This window comes from Crotalus tigris, unplaced genomic scaffold (genome assembly GCF_016545835.1).
Source record: "Crotalus tigris isolate CLP2741 ecotype Arizona unplaced genomic scaffold, ASM1654583v1 scf7180000024429.2167931701:2281839, whole genome shotgun sequence".
NCBI lineage: Eukaryota > Metazoa > Chordata > Lepidosauria > Squamata > Viperidae > Crotalus > Crotalus tigris.
Window position 1 is genome coordinate 51,892 of NW_024100596.1, and position 23,236 is coordinate 75,127.

The window sequence follows — 23,236 nt, forward strand, 5'->3', positions numbered from 1 at the left end:
CAGCCTCCTATATTAAGCACAGATCCATTCCGCCCTGTGATCTTTCTCCTCTGTGGCATTCTGTGACAGGTTCCTTTAAGACTCTGTCTGCAATTTTAGCACCACTCTCTGTTTTTTTTAATTTCATATTCCAGTGTAACTATTGGAGATTTCTTTTTACATTCTTACTCCTCTTAATGTTCGGTTTTAATTGTAATCTGAAATAACAATCTGATTCTAACAAGAGGAGGGCTGACCACCTCCCTAATCTTGTTACCAAGCTAGAGAATTTATTTACTTTTTCACATGTGTTTTCTATTTGCTAGTAAAGTAACTAGGCTGTGGAATCTGGATGGGAAGGAGGCAGTGGTAGAATTCAAATATGTGAACAACCAGTTCTCTGTATGGATGCCGCTTCCGGAAGTCCATTCTGAGCCTGGGCAACAAAAAATTAGCTACCAGTTCTGCCGAACTGATGCAAACTGGCTGAATACCACCACTGGAAGGAAGGCCAGAGTATGGGCTTTTAGAAGTAGACATGTGAAAATTCCCATCTTCCAGGCTTGTCATTACAGAAATGTTTGTATCAGAAGTATCAATATTTTGCATATAATGACTGCACACCATTACCGTATATTCCAGCGTATAGGGCGAGCCAGCGTATAAGACGACCCCCGAGTTTGACGCCGAGTCGCAAGACAATCGACGTCGAGTCGCATGCCTAGAAAGACGTCTTATACGCCAGAAACTACCTTATTTCCGGCATATAAGATGACCCCCGAGTTCGGTGCCTGTTTCAACGCTCTCAAAAGTCATCTTATACGACGGAATATACGGTATTTATTTTTATGTTACAACCAGCAAGCTGAATTGGCCCCAGAAACAAAAGTGCAAACTCACTGTGCCAGATTGAAGCTTTGTGCACATGTAATCCGGGGTTTTAACAACAATCAAGAGGAAAAGAAACTTGTAGTTAATTCAGAAAGTTCTGCTGCGGTCTATGCTTTTCCATTGTGCACCATCACAGATATTTTCTATAGTTCAAAGACGGGAGGGAGAGAGAACAGAGAGTAGCCAGAATCAATCTATTTTTTCATGCCAAATGAAAATGGGGCCTCCGTCTCTTGGCTTATTTCAAACCCTCAAAAGAAACTTTGTCTCATAAAATGCTACGGCTGCTGAGAAATTTCACTACCCTGCCAATTGCACAGAGTGTAAATCTACGAAGCTCTGGACATTAACAGCCTGAGAACTCCATGCTCCCAAAGTACAAATTAACAACTTCCCATTTGGCCATCAGTGGCATCCCAGGGTGTGAGAGTGCTTAACAAGTGATTTGGGAGGAAAAAAAGTGAGGAAGTCTAGGGAATCCTACAAATCGTAATTTACAGACGGCAGTTCCTCAGCAGACAGGCAGAACTATCCTAGCCACGAATGTCTAGGGTACAACTTTATTTGTCCTTCTGAAGAAAAAGTACTCTCAGAAAAACGTATACCCTCCATCTCTGGGATGGAGATGGAACGCAGAGTTGGAAAGAAACTGTGGCTATTTTGGCCATGTTGTATTGGAGAACTGAAACAAATCCCCTCCAAAGACTACTAAATATTACCAAAAGAGAATATAAACCTGTCAGAGCACCTTCTCTTTTTCATACTCACTAGAGAATTACATTCCACAAGGGATACACCCTCTTGAGAGAGTCCATTGTGTCAGGGGTTTGCTATGAGAAGGAGCCTAATACAATTATTGTTAATACAAGGCCCTAATTTTGGAATTAACTTCCTGTTCAGTTGTGATTGATACTGAGCCATGGAAGCTTTCAGGGACAATTTGCCCAGCCCTACATTTCTGCTATTGTGCCATCTATTTGTTATTGATGTTTTTGTTCCATAGTTTTGTGCGATCGAATTCTAGTTGTTTTGTCTTTTTGAAGATGTGGGAATTGGGGAAGCAATGTACTACACGATGGCAATTTTACGGAGGTTACCGCAAAGTTATTTTATTGAAATGTGTTTTAATTCATGGCTTCCCTTGCTTTGGGATTGTTTTTTAATAAGTGAAAAGTTGTATACCTTTGATAAATTAAAAAAAACTTATTGGATGTAACAAAATAATGTGCTCTGTGAGTTTCCGTCAGTTGCTTCAATCAGGGGGGCGCCTGCCTGTTGATTTATTGTAGAATAACAAGATTATTTGAAGAAATCAACAAAGGATTCTGACTAGTATTTTCATAACGGGAACAATAAGAAATAGTTTTGTCTCCAAATGAAGCACAGCATGCTAACTAAGATGGCAGTTTCTTTTCATATATACGGATCAGACCAATACTGTATACTGCTTGTGGGAGCAATCAATAGTTGGTTTCATCCTGTTTGGTATCTATCTGCACACACAACAGCTACATTGGCTGAAAATTATAGTAGTTGAAGAGTCTACACATCTGGAGAACATCTGATCGGCTTTTTATTTTTTTGCACCTGTGTCTTATTGTTGGACTTTGTGCATCTAGCATTTTAAAAGCCCAAATTCTTCCAAATGGGATTTGAAGATATTGGAAGCTAAACTAAAAGAATCAAGGTAATTCCTCTTGAACTTTGCTTTTCTGGCAACTTCTGCAGGGATCACCCCCAAAGAGGAGCAGCTACATATGGAGACATCCCCAGGTGACAGCCTTTGAAGTGACATAGCAGCCCAAAGACTTCAGGAGATATTTCATTCATGCTAACATAGTTTGGAAAGCATCCCTTTCAAATACTTTATCTGGTCTCATTGTGCAATTGGTTTACAATTCTCATTTTCATGCATATGTGCACTGTTTCAACATAGCTGTGCCTTTTCTCATTGTGTTCACATAGGCTTGATTGTGTTCTGATATTCTAGGATAGCAAGACAGCTTCAGGGTGAAAAACAATCTTTAGAGGCAAACAGAATGGGAAACAGTGCCAGAATTCAGAATTTTCTAAGCCAGTGTTTCTAAAGGCAATGAGATCTGCAGAATCAAAATTATTTTTCATATACTGAAAATATTTGCAAAAATTTAATATTATTATTCTATTATTTTTATTTGTTAAAAAGGGGGGTTTCATGAAAAATATATTATGTCATATCTAAACAGTTTAATATTGTTATTTTTAATGATTCAATAAACATTCTATAAACACATCAATTTTATTTTTAATAAAATTGATGTATTTATATAATATAAAAATATAATCCATACAAGCAAAAGCTCTTTTGGGGTCCTAAATAATTTTTAAAAGAGGGATCAAAAAGTTTAAGAAACTGACATGCTTGGTTCATCTAATAAATCAGACATGTCAAACACAAGGCCCGCAGGCCAGATGCGGCCCGGGGAGGGCCCAGATTTGGCCCCCGGGGCTGTCCCAGAAATGGCAAGGGACCGACCCCTGCTGCCCCAGCCCTGGCCCACCACAACCCAGCAGGGTGCCTTGGAGCACGTGCAGGAAACAGCGAGCTACAACGAGAGCGCTCCGGGCTGGTGGCGTGCAGCAGCAGTAGCAGCTCATTTGCTTTAGCCCACCTCTCCCCTCCCTGCTTAATCCTGTCAGGCCCAGTCAGGAGTGGAAGAGGAGGAGGAGGAGGAAACTGAGGTGTTACAAAAAAGGAGAGCTTTCCCCATTCTTCCATTCCATTCAGGTGCAGCTGAGGAAAAGGACGAGGAGGAGAAAACAGGAAGGGTGTGTGTGTGTGTGTGTGTGTGTGTGTGTGTGATAGAGAGAGAGAGAGGGAGAGAGAGAGAGAGAAAGAGAGAGAGAGAGAGAGAGAGCCAGCAGGGAGTTGCAGAGTAAGCAAACTTACAAAAAGGGGATCTCTCTCTCTGTCTCTCATACACATTATATTATAACCATTAAGGACAATTATATATTATATATAATTATATACAGTAATTATATAACTAAAAATCAAAAACAGCAGCAGTACATTCAGGGCAAGTGCATCTGAGATTCCCTGTATCTAAGAATGTCTGCCTTAGTTCAGTGCAACACTTGCTTTGCAGCTGTCTTCCGCAGTACCCTTTTCAAACTTGGAAACTGTCTTATCTATAAACAAATCACTAGCCTACAAGGACAGATTATCTATCTAGGGTCTGTAATCTCTGCTCTTCAGGCAGAAATTAGGTGTCCAGTTCAGCCCCTCTACTCTAGTAAGCCTGTGCTATCAGCCCCCTCTACCACAAAGATCCTGCAGGAGAAGGGCAGTGTGGACAACCGTGGGATCTGGCAGGGTGAGAGCTTTCGTTGTGTCCCTGCACAACAGTTACAGTGCCCTTGCTGACCTTAATAGGGACATTAAGGAGACATGTAAAGGTATTTGTGAAGATAACTCAAATAAGCAGGGGATTGTGGTCCAAGATGAAGAACTAGATTTCGACAGGGAGAAGTGTGAATCAGATATTACACATCAGTCATGCAAGAACAGAAAGGCATCCAAAAAGAGAAGCTACCTTCTAGTAGGTGATTCAATTATAAGGGATGTAAATTTAGGAAAGGACACAGAGGCTTTGAAAGAGGTCAGGTGTCTTCCAGGTGCTACTGCCAGTAGGGACAAGAAGCATATTTCTAAAATAATCAAGAATGGGAGCAAGGACTGTGATGTGGAGGCTATCGTACATCTTGGCACTAACAATCTATCCCAAAAAGATGTACTCTCTGTGAGAACAATTTCCAGAGCTTGGGGAAGGAACTTTGCAGAATAGACTGTAGGTTTACTTTCTCAGAGGTTTTACCAGTGTACAAGGAGCAAAATGGAAAAGGCCAGCGCATAGCACAATTCAATATGTGACTAAAGGAGTGGTGTAAAGGGGAAGGCTTTCAATATATTAGTCACAATGTCTGTAGCTGGTCCAATGAAAAGATGTACAAAAGAGATGGTTTGCATCCATAAAAGAAAGGGACTGAGTTACTCGGCTATAAATTCACAGATTTTTCTGGAGGAAAATTTAAACTAAACAGCAGGGAGTGAGTTAATTGATACAAAACAACCCTGTCCCCGGTAATCTAAACACTATAGGGCTATCAGTGCATGTAAGAATACCAACCTTGCTGTCAAGCAAAATCAAGCCTCTAATAGTGAGTGCCACACAAAGTGCACTAACCAATTACGTGGTAAGACAATAGGGGAACTCAGGCACCACACAGGTTACGTAGAAAGTAAATAAAGGACTCAAATGTCTATACACCAATGCACAGAGTAAGAACAGCAAACAGGGTGAACTAGAAATTCAGGTTAATGAGGGCAGATATGATATTGTTGCCATTACGGAAACATGGTAGGATGAAACCCACACATGGAACACACAGCTAGAGGGATTTAAATTATTTAAAAGAAACAGACCAAATAAAAGAGGAGGTGGAGTTGCTCTCTATATAAGAAATAACTACATCTCTACAGAAATAGAGCACAACAATGATAAAAACTGTCTTGAATGCATTTGGGTCAATATAAAAGGTGTATACTACAGGCCACCCAGCCAAACAGAGGAAATAGATGAACTTTTTGCTAGTCAGTTAACTAAGGTATGTAGGAAGCACATCACAATAGTAATAGGGGACTTTAACTACCCTGAGATCAACTGGGAGACAAGACAAGAGATGAAATGATAGAAGGTGTTGAAGCCATAGGAACCTTGGGAGGAAGTGATCATGCAATATTGGAATTCAACATTATGGAAGCACAAGCAATAGAACACAGTCAAACTAGAGTCTTGGACTTCAAGAAAGCTAATTTCAATAAACTTAGAGAGGGCTTGGGAAGGATTCCATGGATGAGAATCCTCAAGGGGAAAACAAGAAGCTTGGGAAATTTTGAAAAATGAGATAATAAAAGCCTCGTCTAGCACAATACCAACGAAGAGGAAAAATAACAGCTCTCAAAAGAAACCAGCATGGCTGCATAAAGAACTCTCTGACAAATTGAAAGATAAAAAGGACAAGTATAGAAAGTGGAAAGAGGGGCACATAACTAAGTCAGAATATCAGCAAATAGCCCGAGCCTCCAAAGATGAAGTGAGGAAAGCCAAGGCTCAAAATGAACTAAGGCTTGCGACCAAAGACAAAGATAACAAAAAAAGTTTCTTTCATCATGTAAAAAACAAGAAAAAAGTGAAGGAAATGATTGGTCCATTAGTGGGTGAAAGTGGCAAGAAGGTGACAAGCAATAGGGAGAAAGCAGAACTATTTAACTTGTTTTTTGCATCTGTCTTTACACAAAAGGAAAAAACAAACCAACCTATCGAAAATAGTGCCACAAAAACCAGAATAAAAACGCAAGTTAAGATAGGCAAGAAAATGGTAAGTGAGCACCTGTCCAGCCTAGACGAGTTCAAATCGCCAGGACCAGATGGATTACACCCAAAGGTTCTCAAGGAACTGGCAGATGTGATCTCAGAACCACTGAACTATGTTTTTCAAAAATCCTGGGGCACAGGGAAACTACCAGAGGACTGGAAAAGAGCCGATGTAGTTCCCATCTACAAAAAAGGAAAAAAAATGGACCCAGGAAATTACAGACCTATCAGCCTGACCTCAATACCTGGGAAGATCCTGGAAAAGATAATCAAACAACGAATCAATGAACACCTAGAGGCAAACAAAGTCATTACTAAAAGCCAACATGGGTTTGTCAAAAATAGATCATGCCAGACAAACCTTATTGCATTCTTTGACCAAGTGACAAAATTAGTGGATCAGAGGAATGCTGTGGACATAATTTACTTGGACTTCAGTAAGGCATTTGATAAAGTAGATCACAACCTACTACTTGACAAGATAGAAAAATGTGGGGTAGAAAGCACCACCACCAGATGGATCCGTAGCTGGCTGACCGGCCGTACTCAGCGTGTGGCCCTCAATTGAACCACATCTACATGGAGGGAAGTGTGTAGTGGGGTGCCCCAGGGCTCTGTTCTCGGCCCTATTCTCTTCAATATCTATATCAATGATTTGGATGAGGGGATAGATGGGGAACTCATCAAATTTGCAGAAGACACCAAGCTGGCAGGAATAGCCAACACTCCAGAAGACAGGCTTAAGATACAGAAGGACCTGGACAGACTTGAACACTGGGCACTATCTAACAAAATGAAATTCAATGGTGAAAAAAGCAAGGTTCTACATTTAGGCAAGAAAAACCAAATGCACAGGTATAGTATAGGGGGTACCTTGCTCAATAGTAGTACCGTACTTTCCGGCGTATAAGACGACTTTCGCAAGCGTTAAAATCGGCGAAAAGTTGGGGGTCATTTTATACGCTGAGTCATCTTATACACCAGAAATAACGGTAGTTTCCAATGTATAAGACGACTTTCTAGGCATGCTACTCAGCGCCAAAGATGGGGGTCATCTTATACGCCGAGTCGCCTTATACACCGGAATATACGGTAACTGTGAGAGGGACCTCGAAGTCCTAGTGGACAATCACCTAAATATGAGCCAGCAGTGTGCTGCAGCTGCCAAAAAGGCCAACACAGTGCTAGGCTGCACTAACAGAGGGATAGAATCAAGATCACATGAACTGTTAATACCATTTTACAATGCCTTGGTAAGGCCACACTTGGAATACTGCACCCAGTTTTGGTCATCGCGATGTAAAAAAGATGTTGAGATTCTAGAAAGAGTACAGAGAAGAGCAACAAAGATGATTAGAGGACTGGAGGCTAAAGCATATAAGGAACGATTGCTGGAATTGGGTATGTCTAGTTTAATGAAGAGAAGGACGAGGGGGGACATGATAGCAGTGTTCCAATATCTCAGAGGCTGCCACAAAGAAGAGGGTGTCAAGCTATTTTCCAAGACGCCTGAAGGCAGGACAAGAAGCAACGGGTGGAAACTAATCAAGGAGAGAAGCAACCTAGAACTAAGGAGAAACTTCCTGACAGTTAGAACAATTAACCAGTGGAACAACCTGCCTCCAGAAGCGGTGAATGCTCCAACACTGGAGGTTTTTAAGAAGAGACTGGACAGCCATTTGTCTGAAATGGTATAGGGTTTCCTGCCTGAGCAGGGGTTGGACTAGATGACCTCCAAGGTCCCTTCCAACTTTATTATTATTATTATGGATCATCGCACAGTCAGCCAGATGTTCAGACTGGATTTGGCATTTTGTCTACCTATCGAGTCCTTACCCAGGACCTGGGATAGGCAGATGTGGATGTTTGATGGTATTACAGGTATCGTCGCAGGATGGAAGCAGTTCCTAATAAGGCCGCCTTTTGCAATTGACTAATAGCGAATTTGTCAATGCCAATGGTGTTCAAGTGGTGCTCCAGTTGTTTTGGGATTGCACCCAAGGAGCCTATGACTATTGGTACTACCCTTGCTTGCTTTTGCCACAGTCTTTCTATTTCTATTTGTAGGTCTTTGTATTTTGTTATCTTCTCCAGTTCTTTCTCTTCTATTCTGCTATCTCCAGGCACTGCCACGTCCACTATCCAGACTTTTTTGTCTTTCTTATCGACAATTGTTAAGTCTGGGGTGTTATGTTGCAGGTGCTTGTCTGTTTGAATTCTGAAGTCCCAGAGCAGTTTAATTTTATCATTTTCTATGACTTTCTCTATTTTATGATCCCACCAGTTTTTGCTTACAGGCAAATGATATTTTTTGCAGATCTTCCAATGCACCATTGTTGCTACTTTGTCATGCCGCTGCTTGTAATCAGTCTGTGCAATCTTCTTGCAACAGCTTACCAAGTGGTCCACTGTTTCTTCAGCTTCTTTGCATAGGCGGCACTTACTGTCTGTTGCTGTCTTCTCAATTTTGACTTTGTATGCATTTGTCCTTAAGGCTTGGTCTTGTGCAGCCAGAATTAGTCCCTCGGTCTCTTTCTTCAATTTTCCTGCTCTTAGCCATTGCCAGGTTTTATTATTATCTGCTTTCCCAGCTATTTTTTTCATGTATTGGCCATGTAGTGCTTTGTCTTCCCATGCCTCTATTCTGTTCTTCATTTGGTCTTTCTTGTAGGCCAGTTTGGTCTCTCCAGTAGTTAGTAAGCCTTCCTGATATACTAATTTCAGTGCATCTTCATCATTGTTCTTCAGATATTCTTCCAAAGCCATTTTTTCTTCTTCAACCATCTGATGTACTTGTAGCATTCCACGCCCACCTATTTGCCTTGGTAGATAAAGTCTATCAATGTCACTGCGTGGATGAAGGGCATGATTCATTGTCATTATTTTTCTGGTCTGCCTATCCATTGCTTTTAGTTCTGCTTGAGTCCAGTATTATTATTATTATTATTATTATTATTATTATTATTATTATTATTACATACACGGGAAGGTGGTGTGCAGGCAGCTAGAGAGCAAACTTGCAGATTAGCTTTGTGGTCTATTCTTGCCTCCTCCCCTCCCTAAAATCCAGGTAATAATAAAACTCTTTGGATTGAATGGGAAGTTAGGAATTGGTGTGAGTTGAAATTAAAAAGCCGAGTCAACTCCCCCCAAAAATTATTTTGTCGGAGACAAAAATACTTCCCTTCATCTGCTCTTTTATAATTTAATCCAGCTTTACCCAAACTAATATATTTTGGGTGTCATGAACCACAGTTCCCATCATCCTGTGGCTATGTTGGCTAGAAATGCATGCCTCATTTTCTCTGCAGTATGCGCCTAGGAGGCAGTACGTCTGTGGGATTTAGATGTATTTAAATATTTGTTTCTTCTGCCTAATTTATAAAATCAATATCTAATTTGAAATTAAAATTTCTGAGAAATTCAGGGTGGTTTACAAGAAAACTCTCAAAGGCAGCTATTGTAAAGCATCACTAGCACTGCTTAAAACAATATTAAAAGTATGTATTTTAAGAAAGAAAAATAGTAGTAGTAATTTACTAGTGCTGTTCGGCCATAAAATGTGTTTTTGTTTTACATATGCCTGGCTGAACAGTGTGTTTGAAGTTGCCTCTAAATGGGTGAGGGTTGCACGGTTCATATTTTCCTTGGGAAAGTTCTATAATGGGGGTGCTGTCTCTGAGAAGGCTCTGCTTGTGGCCACTGTTCTATAAACCAAACCAGGGGGACCATCTGGTCTAAATGGATGGTAAACATAGATGATTAGGGTGTCAACGCTGCAAATATTGTATATTCTTGCTTTTAACAATATGCAGAATTGTCTGGTAATTATGGGGTTAATACAGAGCAGAAGGGGGGGTTGGGGGTAAAGCCCGGGAAAGAAAGAGGAAGAAAACATTTGACCTTCACACTAACTGGATAATGTGAGATATGACAGTTAGTTTGGGGATGGAACATGCTGATAATTTAACTGCTCAGAGGAAGAGAACTTAGATCCTAGCATCCCTCCGTTATCCCTGTGCTGACATTTTGTAACAATAAAAGACTTTTAGGAAAATAATGCCTGGAAGTTCTTTGAAATGTTTCATTAGCCGGAACCATAACATAGGGGGCTGGAGGCTAAAACATATGACAAATGTTTGTGGCAATTGCGTATGTCTAGCTTAGTGAAAAGGACTAGGGGTGGTGACATGATAGCAGTGTTCCAATATTTGATGGGCTGCCACAGAGAAGAAGGGGTCAACCTATTTTCCAAAACATTAGAAGGCAAATAATAGAAGGAAACTAATCAAGAAGAAAACCAACCTAGAACTAAGGACTTGTGAAAACAACTAACCAGTGAAAAGCCTTGCCTTCAGAAGTTGTGGATGCTCCATCACTAGAGGCTTTTAGTAGAGATTGGATATTCCATTGTCTGGAATGGTATACGTCCCCTGCTTGAGCAGGAGCTTTGACTAAAGACTTCAAAGGTCTTTTCCAACTCTTATTATTTGAGAGAAGTGCTGCCAACCTCTCCCCTCTCCTCGTCCCTTCCTGGGCACAGATAGAAGGAGGGAAGGAAGGAGGCGAGGGAAACAGGAAAAAAGTAAGGGAAGGGAGGAGATGGGAATGAAAAGGAGGGAGGCAGGGAAGAAGGGGAGGGAGGGAGGGACGAAGGGAGAAAGGAAGGAAGGAAGGAAGGAAGGAAGGAAGGAAGGAAGGAAGGAAGGAAGGAAGGAAGGAAGGAAGGAAGGAAGGAAGGAGATTGGAATAAGGGGGAGGGAGGGTCTGAGGGAAGTCCTGCTTTAGCACTTGGCCACCAGCAGCCCTTTTGCCTTCCCCTGGTTGTCTCCCATCCTATTGCTGAGGATGCTTTGGTTACAAAGCCAAGTTTCCTCACATGGAGAGGGAGTGGGCCTCCCTCTGACCCACGCACTTTGTCCTACTGCACCCACTATGAGCAACCTGGCCAAGGAGCGTGAGCACAGCAGCAGCAGCATTGAGGAGAAGATAAGTGCAGCTAGGCACCCCCTTGGGGAAGTGCGGCTAGGCTAGGCAGGGCTGTGGAGTCCTGGGAGCTCAAGAGCTGGGCTGGACACTTGACCTCCGCTGCCCAGGGCTCTGGGCAGTCCATGCCACTGTCCAGGGGCCTCATGACAGCCTGAGGCTCAGTGAGGCTCCTCTAGCGGACCATGCCCTGGCGCTCGCCCCGTCCCACCCACCCTTCCCCACCCTTCCCCACCCTCGGATGCACCTCATTCCTGCCCAGGCTCACACAGGTGCCCGATGTGAGGGACATGGATCTGGCCATGCCCACCCAGTAGGCCACGCTCATGCCAGCCACACCCACCCAGCCCCCCAATGGCAACCACGATGCTGATGCGGCCCTCAATGAAATAAATGAATTAATAAATGAATTAATAAATGAATTAATCCCAATCCTAAAACTGAAGCTATAATGCCATGCTCAAATACAAAATATGGGTTAGTGCAAAAAACTGGTTCACACAACAGGTTAAATAAGTGGCTGGATCTATGGAAAAACAGTCAATTTGGTATAGTGATTAAAGCAGGGGTCTTCAAACTTGGCCCTTTTATGACGCTGGCTGAGGAATTCTGGGTGTTGGTCCACAAATAATAAAAGGTCCAAGTTTGAAGACCCCTGGATTAAGGTGTTGGCTTAAAAACCAAGAGACTATGAATTCTAATCTCACTTTAGGCAGGAAAACCAGCTGGGTGATCTTGGGTCAGTAACATTCTCAGCCCAACCCACCTCAAATGTTGCTGTTGTGGGAAAAATAGGAGGGAATATAGGATATGTTTGCTGCCTTGAGTTACTTATAAAGTAACCAAAGTGGGATAAAAATCTAAGAAATAACTAAATGTTGAGCACATTTAATGTACTATGCAGTTCCTTTCTAGCTGTTGAGGTATCCTAATCTATGGGATTTTTGCACCTCACAAGACTCAGCAAAATACTGACAGCACAAAACGAGGCACTTTCAGGCTTAAAATAGAGAGTTTGGGTCTTCATCTATGATGCAAACATGCCAGGCCACATCTTTTTTTTGTCCCCAACCCATGGGTAAGCAGCCAACTGCTAAAGACAATTTAAAGAAATCTTTTTCCTCTTCTTCCAGCACCATCAAAGGACAAATGCAAGGTGTAGGAAGCCCATTAGAGTTTGTCAGCTATTATTTTGGAGGATATGCCAGTTGACCAGCATTGGAAAAGAGATAATAGAAACAGGCTAGGGATCAGCAGTGGGATCAGCAAATTTCATGCCATTCATTTTCTACTAACTCAAGGAGGGCAGAGAGCATGTTAAACAGAAGTGGGGAAAGGCCTCTACATGTTCAATTCTGTGGGCTTGAAGTGTTTAAAAAAGATGTTTTTTTTTTCTGAATAGGAAGCAATGGGTTAGGGCTTTTAAAGATTTCAGTGTTTTGATTTGTTGTTGGGTGGCTTCGAAGAAAATCAAATTTATTATATATACAGAATTATAATAACTTTACAGTCTGCAGACATAAAAACACCAAGAGTTGGTTTCTCATATGCAAAATTGAAGTGTTCATTTTTTCTTGGAAATTTATATTTGACAAATCTTTAAAAAAACTCAGTGAAGTTTGTTTGCATTAAGAACCAAGTGGACCAGAGTATCAACCTGCATCCCATAAACCTTACTGACAGCTTTAGCTATCAGTAGCTAGCAAGGTAAGACAATAGCTAACAGGCTAAGAGCCCACCCTATAAAGCCAACAAAGCTACAGTTAAGCCATTTCAAAGGATCATGTCACAAGATTATTTTGTAGAGCGTTACCAGGGTCCGCAAACAGTCTATTCCTATCACAAGGCAGTATAAAACTGTCCATTAAAGAACTGGTGCCTGAATTGTCTTTTTTCATTCTTCCCTTTTCCCTCTTCATCATCTCTCCATAAATCATAAACCTAAGAGCAGGAGTAAATTATTTTGGATATCCAAGAGTCAAAAAAAATAAAATAAAAGAGCTTCCTAGATTTTTGGCTGAACTGAGCAAGAATTGAAAAAGTGGTTGCTGTGACTTTTTTTTTTTCCTGAATAGCTACTGTACTGAGTAAACGCTCTACTGTATCATATAGAGCAATTTGAATCAAAGTTCACCCAGAGGAAAATTCAGCTAAATTCAATAAAGCATTGGGGGGGGGCAACCCTCTCAATCACCACCCATATTGAGGCTGACTATGGATAATGGGAGTTTTTTCCAGTAACTTTGCTGTAGTGTATTTATACTGCTGCTCTGGACCATATGATAGCACCTTGCAAACTGGGATGATTCTTATATTCAGTCAGCAATTTCTCCCACCTATTTGGTTTCTTGGTATCTTTTCCTTAACCTTGACGGAAGAGCTTGGACTAATGCAAAAATATGTAATAGTGACATATAATGTAAAACGCTGATCAAAGAGGAACAATAAATAATAGTTCATCTGCAAGGCATTTTGAGGAAGCATTTCAGGACACCTGAGCATCCAATAATCAAATTTAAGGAGATGGCCAGCCACCAACTACCTACTTGTATCCCTGACAAAGAAGTTCAATTTTCAGAGCCATTTATTCCAAATTAATAGGTGCCTGAGATAAAGAACATAAGTTTACCATCGCCTTCCTGGATTTTCGTGTGGAGACAAGACCCAAACGCCGGACTTATAATCATGGGATGTATGTGTGTATAGTGTTGTGTCAAGATAATTTGCTCGGCAAAAAAACACACCTTACGTTCTTTCCGTACCCAGATTTTCCAGCCCACCCAGTAAAGAAACAACTTTGTCAGCCACGAACAAAAGTAAAGCAACAGCCGAGAGAGGGGGAAAGCAAAAATCGCCCTCCTCCTCCCCGTGCCGCCCCTTGTTTCTCAGAGCCGCCCGCCACTCTTTCCCCCCCTTTTCTCAGGGCCGTCTTCTAAGGACACTCACCAGCACTCTCTGCATCGGGCCATCTACGTATATTTCCTGGGCGGGGACGACGGTGGCTGCTGGGAGTTGTAGTTTAAAAGAAAATAACAATTACGACCAGTTAGGAGTGCTGGTCCTTCTTTACACTACAACTCCCAGTATACTCTAGTGGAACAAAATAAAAAGGAGCTTCCGACATTTCCGGAGAACGTCATCTTTCCAGTGAATGAAACCTAGAGGGGCGTGTAACATTTGAACGGGTGTTCTTTGAATGTGCAAATGAGCAGGGCTTAAACATGTGCAGAGTACCTTTTCCATATTTTTTTCATTCCTTGCATCATTGTGTATTTTTTATTTCCCACCATGATATCCCCTTTCTTATTCATTCAGTTTGACAAAGAATTGCTCTTGGAATCTTTCAGAATCAGATCACTTTAAACAACAGTCTGCCCTTAGCCATCCATAAATCTGATGGTCTTCAGTGTGAAACTACAACTTCCATACTGCGGAGCATGCAAGCAGAACCAATGGAGTTGTACTCAAGCATAGCTGGTAGATGATGGTGATGTATAGAAAGCTGTTATTGTAAATTCTATCTATGGGCTTTACTTCTGAGTAGTGCTAGGCTTACCATGTTTGTTGGCCATAAACTCTCAAGTAGCTTCCATATACAGATTGCTTTAATTTCCCATGTCGTCAATGAAAATAATAAAAGAGTTTTGAAATAAGAGACCTCTTAAGTTTTCTGACTATAGATGATTCTTTATCAGGACTGAACTTGAGGAAATTAAACCAGCTTCTGGTCTAATTCATTAAGAACCACAGTAACGGAATGTTCTTGTTTAGACTATAATCTTACATATATGTATAATCAACAATAAATGTGAAGTCACATTGAGCAAATGCGAGTTTACTCCCAAGTGAGCATATGTAGGCTTCAGCTCTGCAGCCTGACATCATTCTTTTTATTCAGAATTCCTGCAGAGAACCATATGGAATTGCTGCTACATTTTATGCACATAAACTTGGATTCAATTCAGCAGTTTGACATCTGAACACCCGGGCTGCTTATGGATGCTATATAACATTGTTTGTATTTGTCTGTTCCTGAGTCTCTCCTTCTATGCATTCTTCGATACCAGCAATCTGTTGTTTGATTTTGCCCACTCCCATACATTGGTATTGATAGATTTCATTATTTTAATCATTATTTTTATCAGAGTATATTTATAGGGAGTCCATTTCCTATAGTAGTGATGTTCTAGTTATCTCTACACACTTTTGTTGGCAACAGTATGGAAATGGATTGCCACTGTCCTTTTTTTCAACTTCTCAGTCCAGCCTATAATCCTGTGTTCTCCCCTCTAAATTTCCAAATCCAGACAAAATCAACTAACTCACTGTGTCTCAACCTGGGGCCTGAAAAATTATTATGGGTGGCCCCATGTTCACATGTTAACATAAAATAACTGTTTTATAGGTATCAAAAATATGCACAAGGTTTTGACATCCTCATTTAGACTCACAAAAGTTGGAGCTAGGAAAATTAATGAGATTTAGCAATCAAACCAAATTAATCTTGATTTTTATTACTAAAGATGGTATGGGAAGAAATGCATGTGGCAGGATATCCAGCGACACTATATTTTCAAACTGGCCTTAGGGTATTCAAATACTTTCAGTAAAGATAGATACAGTGGTCCATGTAAAGGAAGAAGTTGGGAATTTCTGCAGTAACAATGAAAATAATCTGAATTCTGTACAGATTACTCAGTATTCTGATATCACTTCATCTTTCTGCAACTGAAATTGTAGAGGAAATGTTGATTAAGTACAAAATATGTGGCAAAGCCTCAGGATCAGCTTTTTTGAAAGAAAGGAAATGAGGCAAGCATCTTGAACCAAGAAATGGGGAAACATTGAAATTTTGCATTCCTGGACCAAATTGCTCCTTCCAAAACTGGCTTTAACTTCACACATTGCACTAAATCATATTGTACTGTAACTGTCTTATTTGGTTTCATGAAAACCCAGCCACTATAGTTTGAAAACTACGGTTTATTACTTAGCATGTGTGAACACACAAATGTGGTTTATTCAGTAAATTATAGCTAAACAAGGCATGATCAAATAGGATTGTTGTGGGAAAAGAAGATATGTACTCTGCTTCAAGCCCCTGAAGGAAAAGTGGATTAGAAATCAAGATTAAACAAACTGTAATGTAGCCTGATGTATGGTTTATGATTGTATTAATATTGTTGTATATGAACTCACTTGTGATGTAGGGTTAACTTCTTGGTTGCAAAGTGGATTAGAGGATCCAGTGGTTAAATCCTTTGGGGCCAAAATCCAACCCCAAACTGTTTATATTTAACTATTTATATTTTATGTAGTTATGATTCTACATAAATGTTGGTTATAGTTTATGCAAACGTATAAGAAATGATTACAAAATCCAACTAGAGGAAAAATGATTAATGCAGTCGCAAGTAATGGCAACTCATCTGTTCGGGGACATACTTCCTGCTCTGAGTGAGGACTATGCAGTCAGTTCTCCAAACATTCTCTTCCCAGAGAAACTCCAGAGAATGGGAACATGCTGATCCATACATATCACCTCCCTCTCCCTTGCATTCCTGAGAAATCCCCCATGCCGCCTGATAATGAGCAGAAGCGACTGGCTCTCCCTGCTGTTTCTGTCGACAGTCAGGCCTTATCAGTTCTGTGTAGTAACAGACTTTGGCTTTCCCCACCCACAGCACATTGTGTGTGGGTTGCTTACCGCAAGTAGGTGTTTAAAGGATCAGGGCTGCCATTCATTCTGAGACACAAATATTTTGAAGTGGCAGATAGCCTCTTGGCCTCTGGAGAGCAGCTTCTCCCAGGCTGGGCCAACCCAAGGTAATGACAGCTCCTATGAGCAGAAGGCCATCTGCTGGGCTCCCAATGCTTCAACAGATGCTTTGCCTCTTGAGCCCTGCTGACTTGGATTAATAGTGCTTATTCAGGGGCAGCAATGTTGGGAAAGACCTCTGTCTGAGACCTTAGGATGCTGCCCAGTCCTCCTCTATCTATTCTCCCACAGACCTTGGGCTACAGCTCCACAGTCCCCAGCCAACAAAGCCAATCCATTTGGTGTTATGGGTGTTCCAGTCTAAGTCATCTGGAGGACATCAACTGGGGGAGGAGTAGAATATTAACTATGTAGAACCAATAGGCTGATTTACTCATTTAAAAAAAAATCATATTTAGCTTTTCTATTCCATGTATTTCCTTATTCTAGATTGAGGAATTGAAGCAGTCTACTGCCTAAATTGCCCTTTTTTAAAATCTGCTTTGGTCATTTGAATGCTGTGAAAGGCAAAGGAGGAAGCTGACAATTTCTGCAAAGCTCAGGCATTTTGTTTTCTATCTAGGAGGAGACAGGTTGTTCCATTTTGTTCTCAATAGCAAAAAGAAGTACGTGCCCATCAAAATTAGGAATCTGTCATTCTAGAACAGAGGTGGGGAACAATGTCCCCTTTATGACTTGTGGACTTCAACTCCCAGAATTCCTGAGCCATCGTTCTCCACCTCTGGTCTAGAGAGTTGCCTGCTAGAGCTTCTTTAAATCTCCCCATAACCTTCATCTTGGCGCTACCATCCTTTAGGCCTCCGTCTAGATTCATTATGCCAGTGATTCTCAACCTGTGCCCCGTGGACCCCAGTGGGTCCATGAAGGCTTGAAGAAATGTTACAATTCAAATCTTGAGTTATGCCTTGGGGGTCCATGGGCATGGTCCATGGCCACAAGCGGTATTTAAAGGGGGTCCGTGGTGAAGAAAAAGTTGAGAACCAATACGCTATGCAATGCTATTTCCTATCAACATGAAAAACAGCTTGCAATCATTTCTTCTAACTTTTCAATCTGATTTCAGAATTCATACTGCAGAAAAGATTTTGAAGTTTGATAGAAAGATTAGATTATAGAGGTCAAGTGACACGATAAAATAGCCTGCTGGCTTTGGATTAATGTGATGTGGGAGTCCAGACTATTGTGTGGCTTTTCTAACAAATCGTGGCTTAGCACAGTATACTAAACCTACCAATGTTAAGTTCCCAATTTAACTGAACTGCATAAATGAAAGCAGTTATCTGATATGAACTAAATATGTCTGTAGCTAAAGTCCAGGAACTGGCTAAAAGCATGTAAAGGGTAACTAAACTATCATTCTCATTCATTTTCATCTCTCTAATGCCACCTTCTACCTTGACTGGTTACCCACCGCAAGGAGTCAAATATGTGTTAAACCACCAACAAAGCTCTCTTGCTGTCACTCACTACTCCCCCCCCCCCAGTTCTTTTAAATAAATCCCACATCTCTTGCTCTCTCCAGCAATTCCCAGAAACATCAGGATGAAATGACAGGGTGAAAGTTCAACTACCCAATGGTTATAAATGAACTGCTTCCACAGATCAATACAGCATCCTGAAAGCAGCTGACGCCAATCCAGCTCTGCAGGGAAAGACTGGACCACTGACTGATATATGGGCCAGGCACTGGACCTGCTTAGAGGATTTAAGCTGCTCTCTTTGCAATATAAGGAACTAATCCTATGCTGACCACCCTCACAGAATTGTTGTAAGGATTTGAAGCTAATGCATGACAAGTGCTTTAAGGGACTGTATAAATCCAGTGGTGGGGTGAAGGAATCCAGATTAACAAGAAGGCTTACCCCATTCATGCTGTCTGGCCACAATCAGATTAAAGCTGTCTCCAAAAATGTGTATCCAGCAAGACTGAGAGAATAAACTAGGGTGTAATCTGTGGCCATTGATGATGTTGGCAGCTTTGAGAGGAATCTGAACCTAGCAACATGTGGGAGAATACTGTTCCACTCCCCTGCTGAGAAAGAGTCCATCAGTTTATCACTCTTGATAACTTTTGTGAGAGTAAAAAGATGACTGAGATGTGGTAAGAGTTGTTTGCAAGACTACATTAAGTGGCATTATGATGCCACCCTCCTTCAAATCAGTGCCCTAATGATGTGGTGAGGTATCATGGAATTATCACCTGTAGCCATGCTGACTATTCAGTAGAATAGTGGCAGCTTGATAAAGATGTTTGTGTGAACTAGGCAAATCTTGACTCACTTTTGTGCATGGAGAGACAGAATGCATCTCAGTCGACATTGAAATGGCTTAGATTATTCAATCACTCTCCAAGCAGATGCACAGTAGGGAAACCCCTATTTGAGGAAGCGTGCTGTTGCATCTCAGCATGTGAGCATTGCCATTCTTCCAATTGGAAAACATGCACCAAGGAAGAACTCATTAGAAACACAGGGAGCGGGGGGGGGCTTCATTGAATATGGGCAATTCTCATATTTGCACACTCTAAGAATAAACCTGTCAGTGCAGTTAAAACTGAAGTAAAAATACTCGGTTTCCTAACTCCTAGAAATCTAGGAAGGATTACTCTAGGCCAGCGGCTCCCAACCTTTTCTGTACCCTGCACCCTAACCGCTTCTGGAATATTCTTGCACCCCTTACAAAAGTTTGAAATAATGGCAACAAATTATGCATATACATTATAATTTTGAAAACTCAAGTTTTTGCACCCCCTGGAATATCGTCTCGCACCCCCAGGGGGTGCGAGCACCCCTGGTTGGAAACCCCTGCTCTAGGCCCACGTAATTGCCACACTAAACGGATTCTGGCAAGTGACTTTAATCAACAATCAGATTGCAGCTGGAGGACTACATTTACTTAGCTTGGAATTACATAACACATCAAACCATAATACACTTTGCTGAGGTTAATTTTAATGTGTGAAACTGTCCTATTTTGTTTTACGCAAGGAAACATTTTAAACAGACCACAGTTGCTAGCGCAATACATGAACCCTGATTTCAAGTTAAAAAACACAATGCTTCCTACCTCCATGTCTTCCAATGTTCTCAAAGTACATCCCTTTCCTTCCTTTCTTCATCGGCTGACCAAGCAAATCTCCAATTTTGGGCCACAATATTTGGCAGGAATTCTCCTGAAAATGCTATCTTGAAGAGAGTTCACACAATTCTATCTGATCCATGGTAATCTTGAAGCAATGGTCATTGGCAGGGCTTTTTTTTGTCATAGAACACCGAGAACGGAGTTCCAGCACCTTTTTTGGATGGAACTTTGTAGGGTAGGCAAGCGGGTTGTATGACATGTGAGTTCCGGCACTTTTTTTTTTTTTTTTTAGAAAAAAAGCACTGGTCATCGGTACCAATAAAGGAGATTATTTGTAGCTCAAGGTTGAAAGGAGGGATCCTTGGTGGTCTCTGAGCTTGGTTGTTTTCTTGCAAATCTTTCATTACCCAAACTAGGTAACATCATCAGTCCTAGTGATCAGTGCTAGCATTGATGATATTACCTAGTTTGGGTAATGAAATGTCTGCAAGATAACAACCAAGTTCCAAAAGCATGACAGAGCCTACATAATGGTCTTTGGTACTGGTGTTTTTCCCAGAGAAGGCTGCACTAACAAGTTTTTCTCAAAGTTGTGGCTTTTGGATCAAATTTGTCTCCTCCTAAAGCCTCACAATTTGGTCAAAGATTGTGTGGTTGGATGTGATAGGATCTGATACAATTGGAAGTCAACTAGATTGAAGATGATGGCCAATGTGTAGGTAATTTTTTTTTAAGTATTTGAGCAAAGTTTGATTTTTGATGACTTCATGGATAAATCCATATAATTTTCTTGACAACATTATGTAAATAGACTGTCACTGTCTTCTTTCAAGGCCAGTTTTTTTTTTTTAAAAAAAAAAAGACTTTCCATTTTAAACCCTCAGATTTCCTGAAAAGCTCTTATCTGACTGCTATCATCTTGTTTAGCTTCTTAAGATTAGGCAAAGTTAACTAAAATGCTGCCACCTAGCTGGGCAGCAAATCAGGCAATTGTCCAGGGCAGGGGTCTGCAACCTTAAACACTCAAAGAGCCACTTGGACCTGTTTCCCAGTGAAAACACTGGGAGCCACAAAACTTGTGTGCGCATGCAAGGGGTGGGGAGCTTGATTGAAGAGTTTAATTAAAAAGAAATAGAGGCTGCTATGCATGAATTCTCTCTCTCTCTCCCTCCCTCTCTCCCTCCCTCCCTCCCTCTCTCTCCCTCTCTCTCCCCTGTCTCCCTCTCTCCGATCTTCTGCTCACCTGGCAAACTGGCTTCAAGCTCTTCTCCAACAAGCTGACACACATTATTGGGCTGGCTCTCTTCTGCCCTTCCTGCTTCCTACTTCTTGCAGAGATGCAGCAAAGGGAGGAGCCCTGCCCAATAAGCTTGTCAGCTCATTGGAACAGCATGAGACTACTCTCTTTTTTACACACACACACACACACACAGAGAGAGAGAGAGAGAGAGAGAGAGAGGGAGAGAGAGAAAAGAGGGAAGCCCAAATGCCTCTCTCTGTCTATCTCTCTCTCTGCAAATGGCAGAGGAGGCTGGGAGCCGCAGGAGAAGGCTCAAAGAACCACATGTGGTTCCGGAGCCATGGGTTGCTGACCCGTGGTCCAGGGCATGGGGGTATAGGGTAATTTTGGCTTAATTTCAGAAAATCAAAAAGAAAACATAGGGCAAGTATTTTTCATTTCATTATACACATATCATTAAGTGATGTGCTTGTATTCCTTTTTTTAAAAAAACTCGATCTTGCATCATTATCCTGGGACACATATATTTGCCTTCACTTGTTTGTATTCTCTTATAGTATCAGATGAAGATCCATGAAAATAGGGTAAAGTCTTCATCATACGATAAAGAACAGAATTTAATGTTGCGTTGTTTGCTTTTGCTTATGAATTGTGATAACTGTAATTTCACAGCTCTGTCATGGGTTGAGAAATCTTAAAATGAAATGACACATCAGCATAGATAAGGTTACTTGTAAAGTTATAAAAACCAATCTTCCATCAGGTCCTCCAGTGATAACCTCACCTGAGCCTCAAAAATTCTGAGGCCATTACTGCATGCCGCATAGGTCTATTCTCAAAAAGTGGATTCTTGCGCTATTTTAAACATTTTACTGGGTGAATGCTAAAATTGCTAGTGAAATTTCGTTTTCTAGATGGGCTGTAATCTTCCACTGACAAAGTCACTTGAGATAATGGATTCAGTTCTTAGGTGTCCTCTCATCCAATGACTTCCAGAGCTTCAGGAATGGAAGGGATCATGGTGACTTGCTGTTAGGGGAAGACTTTGGAGTAAAATCCAGGACCCAACTCAGATGAAAGGCTCCCAAATACTGTAATCTCCTACTTTCTGAAATAAATATATTACCATTTAAAGGGGAAAGATATCATTGTTAAAATGCCCCCTACTCTTAAAATTATTATGTCCAGAATTTAGAATTATCTAGCTGCACCACAGGGCTCTGATGCCAAAGAAGATACGGTATGCCGAGGTGCAGCATATACAGAGGGGCAACTAAATTTCATTTTTGATGTGTGCCATTGTGCCCACAGTATAAAAATGACAATAAAGGTTATCTTTTCTTGTCTAAAAAGCCTTGAGCATACCCATCCCCATTCAACCCCATTCTTTAAAATACAGGATCCTGTCTAATGTCTGCACTGAGTCATCACCATGCCATGAAAAAAGGATGTCATTTCTGCTGGGCTCTGCTCTAGCGACTGGAAGGGTTAAGATTTTTTCTTTCATTAATGGAAATCTCTTCCCCCACATTTTTTTTTTCCCCCTCACAAAGCAGTCTTGTGCAAATGGCGCCATCTATTGGCCTAAGCAAGGAAAGGGACAAGGCATGCTTGGCATCTGCTAGCTAGAGCTAGAAGGTTAATGCAGTGCAGCACCGCATTCCAGGGGACGGGCTCTCTGCAGATGTGCTAGAGTTCACATGTAGAAGGGTTACATGAGGAATATGTAGGCATATGTGCATGCAATATGTCTGAAATAGCACAGGGAGAGCTCAGGTAGAGACACGAGAAGGACGGAATAAAACCAGAACCATTAAGGTGGGGGGGGGGAAATGGAGAAAAGATGAAAAAGCTGGATTAATT

General features: G+C 41.3%; 1 protein-coding gene across 3 annotated transcripts in view; it reads right to left on the reverse strand.

Moving 5' to 3' along the window:
- Positions 1-14,858, reverse strand: part of LOC120302338 (single-strand selective monofunctional uracil DNA glycosylase-like) — a 29,867-nt gene extending 15,009 nt beyond the window's left edge. Inside the window, exons 1-2 of one of the 3 annotated variants that reach the window (XM_039330547.1) lie at positions 14,220-14,835; positions 880-1,013 (exon numbers count right to left, since the gene is read on the reverse strand). The gene's annotated coding sequence lies outside the window, so the exon portion shown is untranslated. Of the gene's footprint in view, positions 1-879; positions 1,014-14,219 lie in introns of all 3 variants that reach the window. The other 2 variants (XM_039330549.1, XM_039330546.1) reach the window with 2 other exon arrangements.
- Between the last annotated feature and the right edge of the window lie 8,378 nt (positions 14,859-23,236).